At 33.1% G+C, this 12,498-nt stretch overlaps 3 long non-coding RNA genes across 3 annotated transcripts; all 3 read right to left on the bottom strand.

Moving 5' to 3' along the window:
- Nucleotides 1-300: 300 nt before the first annotated feature.
- On the bottom strand, nt 301-2,130 carry LOC148764559 (uncharacterized). The gene is made up of 3 exons (XR_016024238.1): nt 2,018-2,130; nt 1,285-1,368; nt 301-416 (listed from the first exon to the last, which is right to left on the bottom strand). It is a non-coding gene; the product is annotated as an uncharacterized LOC148764559 (long non-coding RNA).
- A 5,226-nt stretch (nt 2,131-7,356) lies between these two features.
- Nucleotides 7,357-9,186, bottom strand: LOC148764558 (uncharacterized). The gene is made up of 3 exons (XR_016028636.1): nt 9,074-9,186; nt 8,341-8,424; nt 7,357-7,472 (listed from the first exon to the last, which is right to left on the bottom strand). It is a non-coding gene; the product is annotated as an uncharacterized LOC148764558 (long non-coding RNA).
- Nucleotides 9,187-10,465: 1,279 nt separating this feature from the next.
- On the bottom strand, nt 10,466-12,220 carry LOC148764557 (uncharacterized). The gene is made up of 3 exons (XR_016025307.1): nt 12,145-12,220; nt 11,408-11,492; nt 10,466-10,569 (listed from the first exon to the last, which is right to left on the bottom strand). It is a non-coding gene; the product is annotated as an uncharacterized LOC148764557 (long non-coding RNA).
- Nucleotides 12,221-12,498: the final 278 nt, after the last annotated feature.

Below are 12,498 nucleotides of genomic sequence, written 5' to 3'. Positions count from 1 at the left end.
ATTTTTTTTTTGCTCACAGGGGCATTTTCGTCATTTCTGTCGAAAACCTCGAAACTTGCTAAAAATGTAGTAGGTAAGCCGAAAATATATACTTAATGAGAAAAAAAAATTAAGTATCTAAAACGTTCATTTGAAGTGAAAATTTGACCATTTGAATATGATAAAAATATTCAATAAAATAAACTATTTTCTTGTAAAATAATTTTCATAAAACTACATAATTCTTATAGCGTAAAAGATAATTATATTCATATATACTATAAAGCAAATAACCAAAACATAAAATTTCTTTTACAGTGACACGTGGGCCCATATCTATCCAAAATGCATCGGAAGCTGGAAACCTACAGCTTTTACCGATTCGAGTCCAAATGAAGGTCCGTGTTCAAGTCAGCTAACTATGGAATTTCCTGAGCCTGAAATGTGAGGAAATGAGGGTGGTGAGATTATAAAATCCCAGTGAGTAAACAGATACCATCTAAACTATCTAAAGTCGAGTAAATGGAGACAATTAAAATAAATCATCATACTGTAATTTCATTACCATTCAACTCATTTCAACCAACTAAAATCAATCCATAAAAATCGAGTAATCAACTTGGCTTATGAATTTCTTAAAACTTTGGCTCATGCCAAAACTCATACTCGGTGATACCTTGCGCAGGGCATCTAACCGAGTCCGCCAAGGCTGTTAAAATTTTGTATACACTTAAAATATATTTTTGTTTGAGAAAAATACAACCGTTCCTTGGCGTTGGCTGAGTTCCCCTTCACGTGGTGGTTTTGCGTGAAGTGAACCCTAAGCTATACCCCAGGAGATACCCTACGCGCCTCTCCGTTCGAGGTAATAATATAATGGAGTTTACCGTGCCCCTCTAATAGGCTGGTCCACGGAACCCCCTCTGCAGTAAATAATTAATATATAATCCACCAATGAATAAAATTCATTCTAGCATGTCATGGCAATTTATCACAACCTAGCCTCTCAAGGTTGAATACACAGTATAAATAATTATAACACCAAAATCAGTTTAGCCATTCATGCTCATTTATTGTCATAAGCCATTCAATTCAGAACCATAAATTTACAACACAAACTAGCAGTCTCCAATTACTCTATTTTCAAAACTAATATTCGATTTTCCAGAAAATTTATAAAATCATTTTATAAAATCACAATTTCTCTTAAAACATAGCAATTTACCATTTAAACCCATTTTTCATAAAATCACACAGTTGTATAAAACTACTCTAGATAATTAAGACGATAATAAGTTCACTCACAATGTCTAGAATGCAGACTTTCGAAGCACTCTGTCTACTGGTCCTCGGATGCAATTTCCTTGCCTTTATTGGAGGACTCACCACCTTGACACAGTACAAAATCGAGAATTTCACTAAGTTGGTACTAAATCAAAATTAAACTAATTTGGACTACCAATGCATGATATGGAATGCAAAAATGCACTGGTAACTATCTAAATCCGGTATTAGCCTAATTTGTCTTATCACCCGATTAAATTCCTAACGGGTTCGTTTAAACTCCAATTTAATTCTTTTCAGTTTCTATACCTCAATTGCACCCAAATTAACTTAATGTCCCTCAGTGTGATGCAAATTATCAGTCCCAACAGCAAATTACGAAAATACCCCTAGTGGGTAAAAATTCGTATTTTTGCTCCGAAAATTCCCATTATTTTTCTAGGCTCATAATTCATTATTCCTTAACCAATTCTCCTAGAATAAAATCAAACTCATCCTCACTCACTACATGGTAAATTCAGCCATTAATGGTTGGGGGAGAAAATAAATTCTTTTCTTGTTGTTTTGTTTCTAAATATGCTAAACTAACTAAAAACACTAACATAAATTAAAATCAAATAAATCCAACAACTTTCTCTCTCCTAACCCATTTTTTCAGAATTGAATTCATCATGAAAACATGTAATTTAATCATGGAAAATAAAGAGAAATGCTTGGGAATAAGAAAACTCAAGCTTAATAGAAAAAATCTCACCTTTTTCACTTAATTTCCTTGAAAATTCACACTTTTTCTTTGATTTTCTCTCTCTAGGGTTTTGTTTTCTCCTTTCTCTCTCTTGTTTCTTGCTTGGCCGAATGTTGAAGAAGAAGAATGGGTGGGCTGATTTTTTTTTTTGCCTTTTTATTGTTTAATGAAATAATATTATTTTATTCATATTTTAAATATTTTATTAATTCATTTTTTTTTCTAGCCATCCACTTGTCCTATTTTTTCCACCATGCATTCCCTTTGACTTATCCAAGTCTTAAGTGAAATTTCCAGATTTTTCCAAAGTTTTGGTGGAGCAAATTTTTCAAAATTACACTTTTGCCCCTGAACTTTTCAAAAATTACATTTTTACCCCAAAAATTGAAAATTTTCCATAATGCATAATTTTCACTCCTCATACTCATTTCACACTCCAAATAATTAAATTTGATCAAAATCCCTTCAAAAAATTAAATTTTCGATTTCGAATGGTAAAATTACCATTTTACCCTTTTGCTCCAAATTATACCGAAATTAAAATTTTTCACTTCTAAACCTCAAATCTTACTCCAATAAGTCAAATGGGGCCAAAAATCTTTTCTGAAAATTTCCATTTTGTCCCCAGGTGGCAAATGACCATTTTGCCCCTGGATAGCGAAAATTCCAGTTTGACTCCAAATTGATCCTCGAACTCCGAATCACCATATTAACCCATTCTGGGACTTTAAAATTCTTAATTTCATTGTAAATTCTCTATTTGATCTAGTTCAAGGCTTAAATCAACTTTATTGTACCTCTAGGTACAATACCGACTTTTGTAAATTTTTCAAGACTCTCTTAGCATGTAAACATGCTATCCACCACATGTATGTCATCACAAATATTTCTGTAGAGTCGAGCTTGTCATCTTCTCCCCCACTTGGATCAACCATATGATCCTCCTTCTTGATTGACTTCGACATCCGACTAAATATTAATATTTTAATATTATTTTATTAATAAAATATTATTTTATTCTAAAAATTTTATCTTGTCTCCTTGGTACCAAAAATACCTTATTATGCCTCACTTGACTTCCAAATCGCCTTTTATCTCACAAATTCTCCTCCGATAAAATTATTATTATTTTCTCACTTGCGAAACATTTTATCCTAAACTACTCCTTTCGTCTTTTATCACTTCTAAACATTTTAATTGACCTCAATTTGCATTCGATCAACTTTATTTATCACCATATCAAAGTACGGGGTATTTCAATCTCCCCCACTTAAATAGAATTCGTCCTCGAATTCCCGTCGATGTTGCGTTATCAATCTCCTTCTATGATCCTACTCCTTGTTCCTTCTATAGGGACATTCAATTTATTTCCCTCGTTCACCTTCAGTTCAATTAAATGCTTTATTTACGGCAATTATCATCCTTTGGAATCGGATCAGTAATACTTTTCACAACCATGATCTCTTATATCTAGACACTAAGCATGCCTTTATCACCATTATTACATTTGAACCATAACTTCATCTCAATTATACCGATTTCGATCACATATCATACTTACTTATGTATACCTATTCATCGTTTTATTAATTTGCTCCATACCAATTTTCTCAACCTTGATTCATCCATCTTATACTGGTCCAAACCCTTCCTTTAATGGAGTTCCATTAAAAACTTAAACAATTTAAGGTTTACTTTCAAAGTCATTCATAACTTTAATCGTTCATTACATGTCTGTTAACACTTTAGCTCACTAACCTCTCTGGACACTATTTCAAAATCTCCCAATTACCGAGAACCATTCTTCACTTCAGTTAGTAAAATTATCAATTTCATATATACATATATACATGCATTTTCAAATGTCAACCTCTCTCTTTATATATAGGAATCCATGTGTTCACATGCCTTGGACTACATTCCCCCATTATTCATCCGTATCCCAATCCTAGTTTCAATATAATAATTCTTATAGTGCATGTCAACCTTCTTATTATACTTGTGTATAACTTCATATCATTCATATCATTTCCAACCATATGTTTGAGTTTCCTTATACTATATATCATTCATCACAATGTCATCTCCATTGAATTATAATCTATTATACGTGTATGCTTTATAATCCTATTGATGCCTCAAAGATTTATCTCAACTTGATCATTGCATCTCATGCAATACCACAATTCCTAAGAGTCATCCTTTTTGTCCTTAATCATCTTTCATGCCTCTATATTACCTTGTATCTTTCTTGCATTACGATATTGATTTGTCACTTAAGACTCAAACCCATTTGAATCATGTATGCCTTAAGCATTTTCGAATTCCAATTTCCATAATATATTAGGAAAGTTTCATTATCTGACTTCATTTTCAAGGTCAACTTCTATCATCCTTTGTTCCACTCCTTCATATGAACATAACATCATTCTTCCTTAACTAATTTATAATTTGTACTTGAAATTGTAAAACTTAAAACTAGATTCCCCTCAAGTATTTTTCAATATTAATACTAATATCACTCTCAGCTTACAGCTTCCTTTTTATAATCACATAACTTAGTGCTTGCTTTAACGAGATCCAGAGCAAAACTTCTCTTGAGTATTTCCTTGGGAATATCTATCTTAAACTTATGTCTCACAGCATGTGATCCCTTAACTTGTGATTTAGTCGTTAGGCTTCTCAGCAAGTTTTAAAAATTTTACGTTTCATACTTGCTGTGTATGATTATAATCTCTTCTCAAAGATGTTTATGTATTCCTAAAACACTTAATCTTAAAGATATATAAATACGTACTCATCCATTCAATCCTTAAATCGTCTTCATAGGTTTCCAGGGTGCCACACAATTAGCCTCATGTTGTTACTAACCCTTGTCATTTTACTGTATCAAAACAGATATTACAAATTCTCGTAATGATATTCTATATAAACTGATTTTCTATACCAGTCTCGTAATTCTTCCTTCACACTTTCATTATTTGGTATCTCATCTCAATATAGTCATTTCAAGAATCTTTCAATTTTTTTTTCTTTTAATTATATGCCTATATACAAGGCAATAAAGAAGTTTTTCAATTCATTTGGGTAAACATTCTCCAGAATATTTAAGACTCCCAGATAACAAAACACAATGACCAACAACCAAAATTCAATTTGTAAGCTCAATATCGTGTCACTCCCATCTTACTCATGCATCATAGGCGTGAGATATTCGGAGCATTATAGCGTTGAACAATCAATGTTGAAGTACTGTAGCTATTAGAAATTTTCTCATCAAAGCTATTTGTTTGCATTCAAAGTCACCACATCAATCATTCTCAACCAGTGGTTTCCCTTTTAGATATATATCATGAGTTCCATAAGTTAGGTACCTTCTATTTTCTTGTCATACACACTAAGCTAGATTAATACTTTCATCTCATGTCATCTTTTGACGTTTATCAACATTCATAAAATTCCACCTCAAAACATCCTTTCCATACAGTGTAATAAGTTCATGATAAATATACCACTCCACACATAAGTTGCTTACTATCTACAACTTTCCTCAAATTTATTGTCATCCTTATCCCATTTATCTTCTTTGTCTTATACTCCAATAATCTTATTGACTTTCGGTATAATTAACTACGAAAACAGCTCAGCTTCCTCCTTATTTTATTCTCACAATCCTTACTGAATCAAAATTTTATATTCCCCATATTCCATAATTTAACTTCATTGGGTTATATTTGTGCCCAACTATTACCTCATAGTGTCATAACATCACTGAATAATCCCTTTCATGCTTAAATTACAATCATTAACTTAATCACATTATCCATTCCGAATGTCATTTATAACCTTATTGCTTCCTTCTATAACCTTCCTCAATAATTATATTATTAATTTATCTCTGTTATACTAAAAGATTCCCATACATATCCAATTATTTAAACTGCTATTTTACATTCCGTTCGAGTCATACAAAATAAAAGCCACTCCTAACTCCTTTACACAAGTAACTACTACATCTTCCCTTAAACGACACTTGCCTAGATTTATGACAATACAACTTCAACTAAAGTATTAAACATCTTTAGGTTCCTCATTGTCCTGATCCGGGCACATCAATGGATCCTCTTCCTCCTGAGATTTTCTCCTTTGTTCTTCAATCCAGGCTTGTTGTATTCTCTTATATTCTTCATCACTCACCGGTGTAGCATATCTTCCACAACCGGGAGGAAAATGGTGTACAACGTTCACCCCCCTACGGGGTTTACTTACCACTGTTACTTTCTCCTTATTCTTTTCTGGTTGTTCCCTTACATTTTTCCCACAGCCTGATGGAAAATGTCGGACTACTGTCACGCTCTTCTTAGAACGAATACCTCCTTCGGCTATCCTTAATTTTCCCTTTCTTTAGCATATTCCTTAGATTCTCTCAAAAGGGAACCTCTTATGCTTACATTAATATTATTACTATCTGCACTTTTTGGACTACTCGGTTCGGGCTGCTATCGGCTCCTAGCAGTAGAATCTAGCGATCCCTCACTAATACTATGAGAGGCGTCGGGACTACCACCTCTTCTAGACATGGTGTGTATGTCACCAGTGCACCTCAAAACCTATATGCAATCAAATAGTAATTGTTTAATTATTTATGCATCTCAAAAGTAGGTAGATTTCTATATGTAGATGCATATATTCTATTCAATCTAACCTAACTTAACTTATCTTAACTTAACTGGACTTGGGGCCACGCAGTGTCAGTGTAGATTCCATAAAACAACTTTAAAACCAAAAACTTTTAAATCCAAAGCTTTAAAATCAAAATATCTGATCTTTAAACCATGCTCTGATACCAATAAAATTTGTCACGACCCGAAACTCCCCATCGAGCCCGTGACAACCGCCGCGAAGCCTCGACAAACATTCTTCACCCCGAATGTCGATCGAAACCTCGCAAGGCTTTCGTATCAGCTTTCGCACTTCCCCGGTGAGCAATAGTTATCAAATAATCAAAATACGAAGGATTACAAATCATTTCCAAATCATAACATAACATTTTTTTTTTGCTCACAGGGGCATTTTCGTCATTTCTGTCGAAAACCTCGAAACTTGCTAAAAATGTAGTAGGTAAGCCGAAAATATATACTTAATGAGAAAAAAAAATTAAGTATCTAAAACGTTCATTTGAAGTGAAAATTTGACCATTTGAATATGATAAAAATATTCAATAAAATAAACTATTTTCTTGTAAAATAATTTTCATAAAACTACATAATTCTTATAGCGTAAAAGATAATTATATTCATATATACTATAAAGCAAATAACCAAAACATAAAATTTCTTTTACAGTGACACGTGGGCCCATATCTATCCAAAATGCATCGGAAGCTGGAAACCTACAGCTTTTACCGATTCGAGTCCAAATGAAGGTCCGTGTTCAAGTCAGCTAACTATGGAATTTCCTGAGCCTGAAATGTGAGGAAATGAGGGTGGTGAGATTATAAAATCCCAGTGAGTAAACAGATACCATCTAAACTATCTAAAGTCGAGTAAATGGAGACAATTAAAATAAATCATCATACTGTAATTTCATTACCATTCAACTCATTTCAACCAACTAAAATCAATCCATAAAAATCGAGTAATCAACTTGGCTTATGAATTTCTTAAAACTTTGGCTCATGCCAAAACTCATACTCGGTGATACCTTGCGCAGGGCATCTAACCGAGTCCGCCAAGGCTGTTAAAATTTTGTATACACTTAAAATATATTTTTGTTTGAGAAAAATACAACCGTTCCTTGGCGTTGGCTGAGTTCCCCTTCACGTGGTGGTTTTGCGTGAAGTGAACCCTAAGCTATACCCCAGGAGATACCCTACGCGCCTCTCCGTTCGAGGTAATAATATAATGGAGTTTACCGTGCCCCTCTAATAGGCTGGTCCACGGAACCCCCTCTGCAGTAAATAATTAATATATAATCCACCAATGAATAAAATTCATTCTAGCATGTCATGGCAATTTATCACAACCTAGCCTCTCAAGGTTGAATACACAGTATAAATAATTATAACACCAAAATCAGTTTAGCCATTCATGCTCATTTATTGTCATAAGCCATTCAATTCAGAACCATAAATTTACAACACAAACTAGCAGTCTCCAATTACTCTATTTTCAAAACTAATATTCGATTTTCCAGAAAATTTATAAAATCATTTTATAAAATCACAATTTCTCTTAAAACATAGCAATTTACCATTTAAACCCATTTTTCATAAAATCACACAGTTGTATAAAACTACTCTAGATAATTAAGACGATAATAAGTTCACTCACAATGTCTAGAATGCAGACTTTCGAAGCACTCTGTCTACTGGTCCTCGGATGCAATTTCCTTGCCTTTATTGGAGGACTCACCACCTTGACACAGTACAAAATCGAGAATTTCACTAAGTTGGTACTAAATCAAAATTAAACTAATTTGGACTACCAATGCATGATATGGAATGCAAAAATGCACTGGTAACTATCTAAATCCGGTATTAGCCTAATTTGTCTTATCACCCGATTAAATTCCTAACGGGTTCGTTTAAACTCCAATTTAATTCTTTTCAGTTTCTATACCTCAATTGCACCCAAATTAACTTAATGTCCCTCAGTGTGATGCAAATTATCAGTCCCAACAGCAAATTACGAAAATACCCCTAGTGGGTAAAAATTCGTATTTTTGCTCCGAAAATTCCCATTATTTTTCTAGGCTCATAATTCATTATTCCTTAACCAATTCTCCTAGAATAAAATCAAACTCATCCTCACTCACTACATGGTAAATTCAGCCATTAATGGTTGGGGGAGAAAATAAATTCTTTTCTTGTTGTTTTGTTTCTAAATATGCTAAACTAACTAAAAACACTAACATAAATTAAAATCAAATAAATCCAACAACTTTCTCTCTCCTAACCCATTTTTTCAGAATTGAATTCATCATGAAAACATGTAATTTAATCATGGAAAATAAAGAGAAATGCTTGGGAATAAGAAAACTCAAGCTTAATAGAAAAAATCTCACCTTTTTCACTTAATTTCCTTGAAAATTCACACTTTTTCTTTGATTTTCTCTCTCTAGGGTTTTGTTTTCTCCTTTCTCTCTCTTGTTTCTTGCTTGGCCGAATGTTGAAGAAGAAGAATGGGTGGGCTGATTTTTTTTTTTGCCTTTTTATTGTTTAATGAAATAATATTATTTTATTCATATTTTAAATATTTTATTAATTCATTTTTTTTTCTAGCCATCCACTTGTCCTATTTTTTCCACCATGCATTCCCTTTGACTTATCCAAGTCTTAAGTGAAATTTCCAGATTTTTCCAAAGTTTTGGTGGAGCAAATTTTTCAAAATTACACTTTTGCCCCTGAACTTTTCAAAAATTACATTTTTACCCCAAAAATTGAAAATTTTCCATAATGCATAATTTTCACTCCTCATACTCATTTCACACTCCAAATAATTAAATTTGATCAAAATCCCTTCAAAAAATTAAATTTTCGATTTCGAATGGTAAAATTACCATTTTACCCTTTTGCTCCAAATTATACCGAAATTAAAATTTTTCACTTCTAAACCTCAAATCTTACTCCAATAAGTCAAATGGGGCCAAAAATCTTTTCTGAAAATTTCCATTTTGTCCCCAGGTGGCAAATGACCATTTTGCCCCTGGATAGCGAAAATTCCAGTTTGACTCCAAATTGATCCTCGAACTCCGAATCACCATATTAACCCATTCTGGGACTTTAAAATTCTTAATTTCATTGTAAATTCTCTATTTGATCTAGTTCAAGACTTAAATCAACTTTATTGTACCTCTAGGTACAATACCGACTTTTGTAAATTTTTCAAGACTCTCTTAGCATGTAAACATGCTTTCCACCACATGTATGTCATCACATGTCACGACCCGGAACCTCCCTCAGGCCCATGACAATCGCCGCGACGTCCCAATTGACACTCATTATCCGGAATGCCAACCGGAACCCCGCAAGGCTTACATATCAGTTTCTTTCCTTTCCTGTGAGCAATCATTGTTAAATATCGAGTTTTTAGAGAATATTTACTATTTTAGATCAAAAACAATCAAAATAAAATTTTCGCCACACAAGGGTATTTTGGTCATTTTTTTCTCAAAAATTTCAAAACTGGCTAAAACGTAATATACAAGTACAAAATACATAATTCATATTCAAAATGAGTTTAAGAGTCAAAAATCTTCATTTAAAACGAAATTACGGTTATTTGAATATAATAAGAAAATAAAAGAAATATTAAGGGAAATATTCTATTTTCTTATAAAACAATATTTATAGAGTTATACGTGAATAATTTTTATAGCGTAAAAGCTAAATAAATTTATACATACTGAAATACAGTAAGCCAAAATATTTAATTTAATTTACAATAACAAGAGGGCCCCCGAATAAACAAAAGTAAAGAGGACTGTGAACCTACGATTTGGAAAATGCAGATCCAATAGTAGTCCTCGATGAGATCAGCTATCTACAGTCTATACTGAACCTGAAATGGGTGGAAAGGAGTTGGGTGAGATTTTGCAATCCCAATGAGTAAACAGACATTATCATAAATATCTAAAGGCGAGTAAAATGGAGGCAAGTTTAAACAATAAATTTCAACCCATTTCATAATGTTTTCAATTTATTTCTTAAACCATAAAATATTTGTAATTTACCAAAACAATTGTTAAGGCTTATGTCTTTTATTAAAACAAGGCTCAAGCCAAAACTAATCCTCGGGGATACCTTGGCCGAGGCATCTAACCGAGTCCGCCAAGGGTGTTAAAATATTCACACGTGAAACACATTTTTATTTTTAAAACCAGCCGTTCCTTGGCGTTGGCCGAGTTACACATTCACGTGGGGGTTCGACGTGAAGTGAACTCTAATACTACCCCAGGAGTTACCCTCCTCGCCTCTACAACCGGAGTAACTATATAACTGGGTTTACCGTGCCCCTCTAATAGGCAGTCCACGGAAACCCGTCACTGCAGTGACTAACCCACCAATTTTAATAAAATTTCGACAGTATAGCGTGGCTTTTATTTATTTATCCAGCCTGCATAGTAAAATCAACTTACATAAATTTCCCAATGCATTCACAAAATATAGCCACATATACTCATTTCTCATAAGCCATTCCTAGGAAAATATATATTTTTCAAGTCAATTTGTAGCCTCCAATTACTCAATTTCATAATCAATACAATATATTTTTATTTGTCACATTTATTCCTAAAACATCAAAAATCCCGTTTTAATCTCGTTCTCATTTCATAAAATACATAAAGGGCATTTAAAATAAACTCTAGATAATTTACAATAATAATAAGTTTACTCACCGTTTGTACAAAATAAAAGCTTTCAAGCGCCCCGATCACTACTCGTCGGGTACGACTTCTTTGCCTTTTCCGGAAGGCTCTCCTCCTAGACACATTACAAAAATTTACACAATTCATCACATTGATGCTAAATCACTATATAATTAACTTAAATCCTATACTAATGCATGGTATGAAATGCAATAGCCTAAAACGACTTAAATGCGGTATTAACCTATTTTTGGCACTTTGCCCGATAAATTGCTAACGCGCTCCATTTTAGCTCTAAATCATCCCATTCTCTCTCCAACATTTCTAACCATTAAATATCAGCCAATAACCTTCTAAAAACAACAAAATCAGCTCACTCCCTTCCTTGGAAAATTCAGCCAAAAATGGGACATTAACTCGGTAAATTTTCTACTTTGTTTTTCTATCACGTTTAATCGTTTTTCATCATTTCTCTTCATTTTCCTTAGAATAAAATCAATTCATCATCATTGTACAGCATTGAGCATCCAGCCAAGAGTGGGTATTGTGAAAATTTACTGATTTCTTGCCCAATTTAATTTCTAAACACATTTAACTAACTAAAACTATCAATTTAACTAAAAATCAAAACCTAAAAATTTCAATTTCTCTCTCCTAGAATTTCGTCCAGCCCTTGATATCACTTTTTGATCTCTCTCCTCAAGCATGCTAAATGGAAATAAAGGCATAGGAAAGGTAGAAATCAAGCTAAAATCGAAAAATCTTACCGTTAGACGCGTAAACGGTCGAAAACCGCGAATTTCTCTTTGAATTTTCTTGTTTCTCTTTGGTTTTTCTTTTCTTCTTCCTTTCCTCTCTATTTCCTCTGTTTTTCTTCCTTATGGCCGGCCAGCACTCAAAATTTGGGTTTAAATGGCTGACTTTTCATTAAAATAATATTATTTCATTAAAAAATGCCATGTGTCACTTTCCCATTGGCCCATTTTTAAAATTTCATCCATTTGTTTCCAAATTTTCACCATACACTTGTCTCATATATTCATAGCTTAGATAAAATTCTCAGACTCATCCAAAGTCTCGGTGGAGTAATTTTTGCAATTTACACTTTTGCCCCCGTAAAA

This window comes from Theobroma cacao, chromosome 1 (assembly GCF_053813885.1).
Source record: "Theobroma cacao isolate CCN51 chromosome 1, ASM5381388v1, whole genome shotgun sequence".
Lineage (NCBI taxonomy): Eukaryota > Viridiplantae > Streptophyta > Magnoliopsida > Malvales > Malvaceae > Theobroma > Theobroma cacao.
The sequence above is the reverse complement of the archived record's forward strand: the minus strand, read 5'-3'. Positions and strand labels throughout refer to the sequence as shown.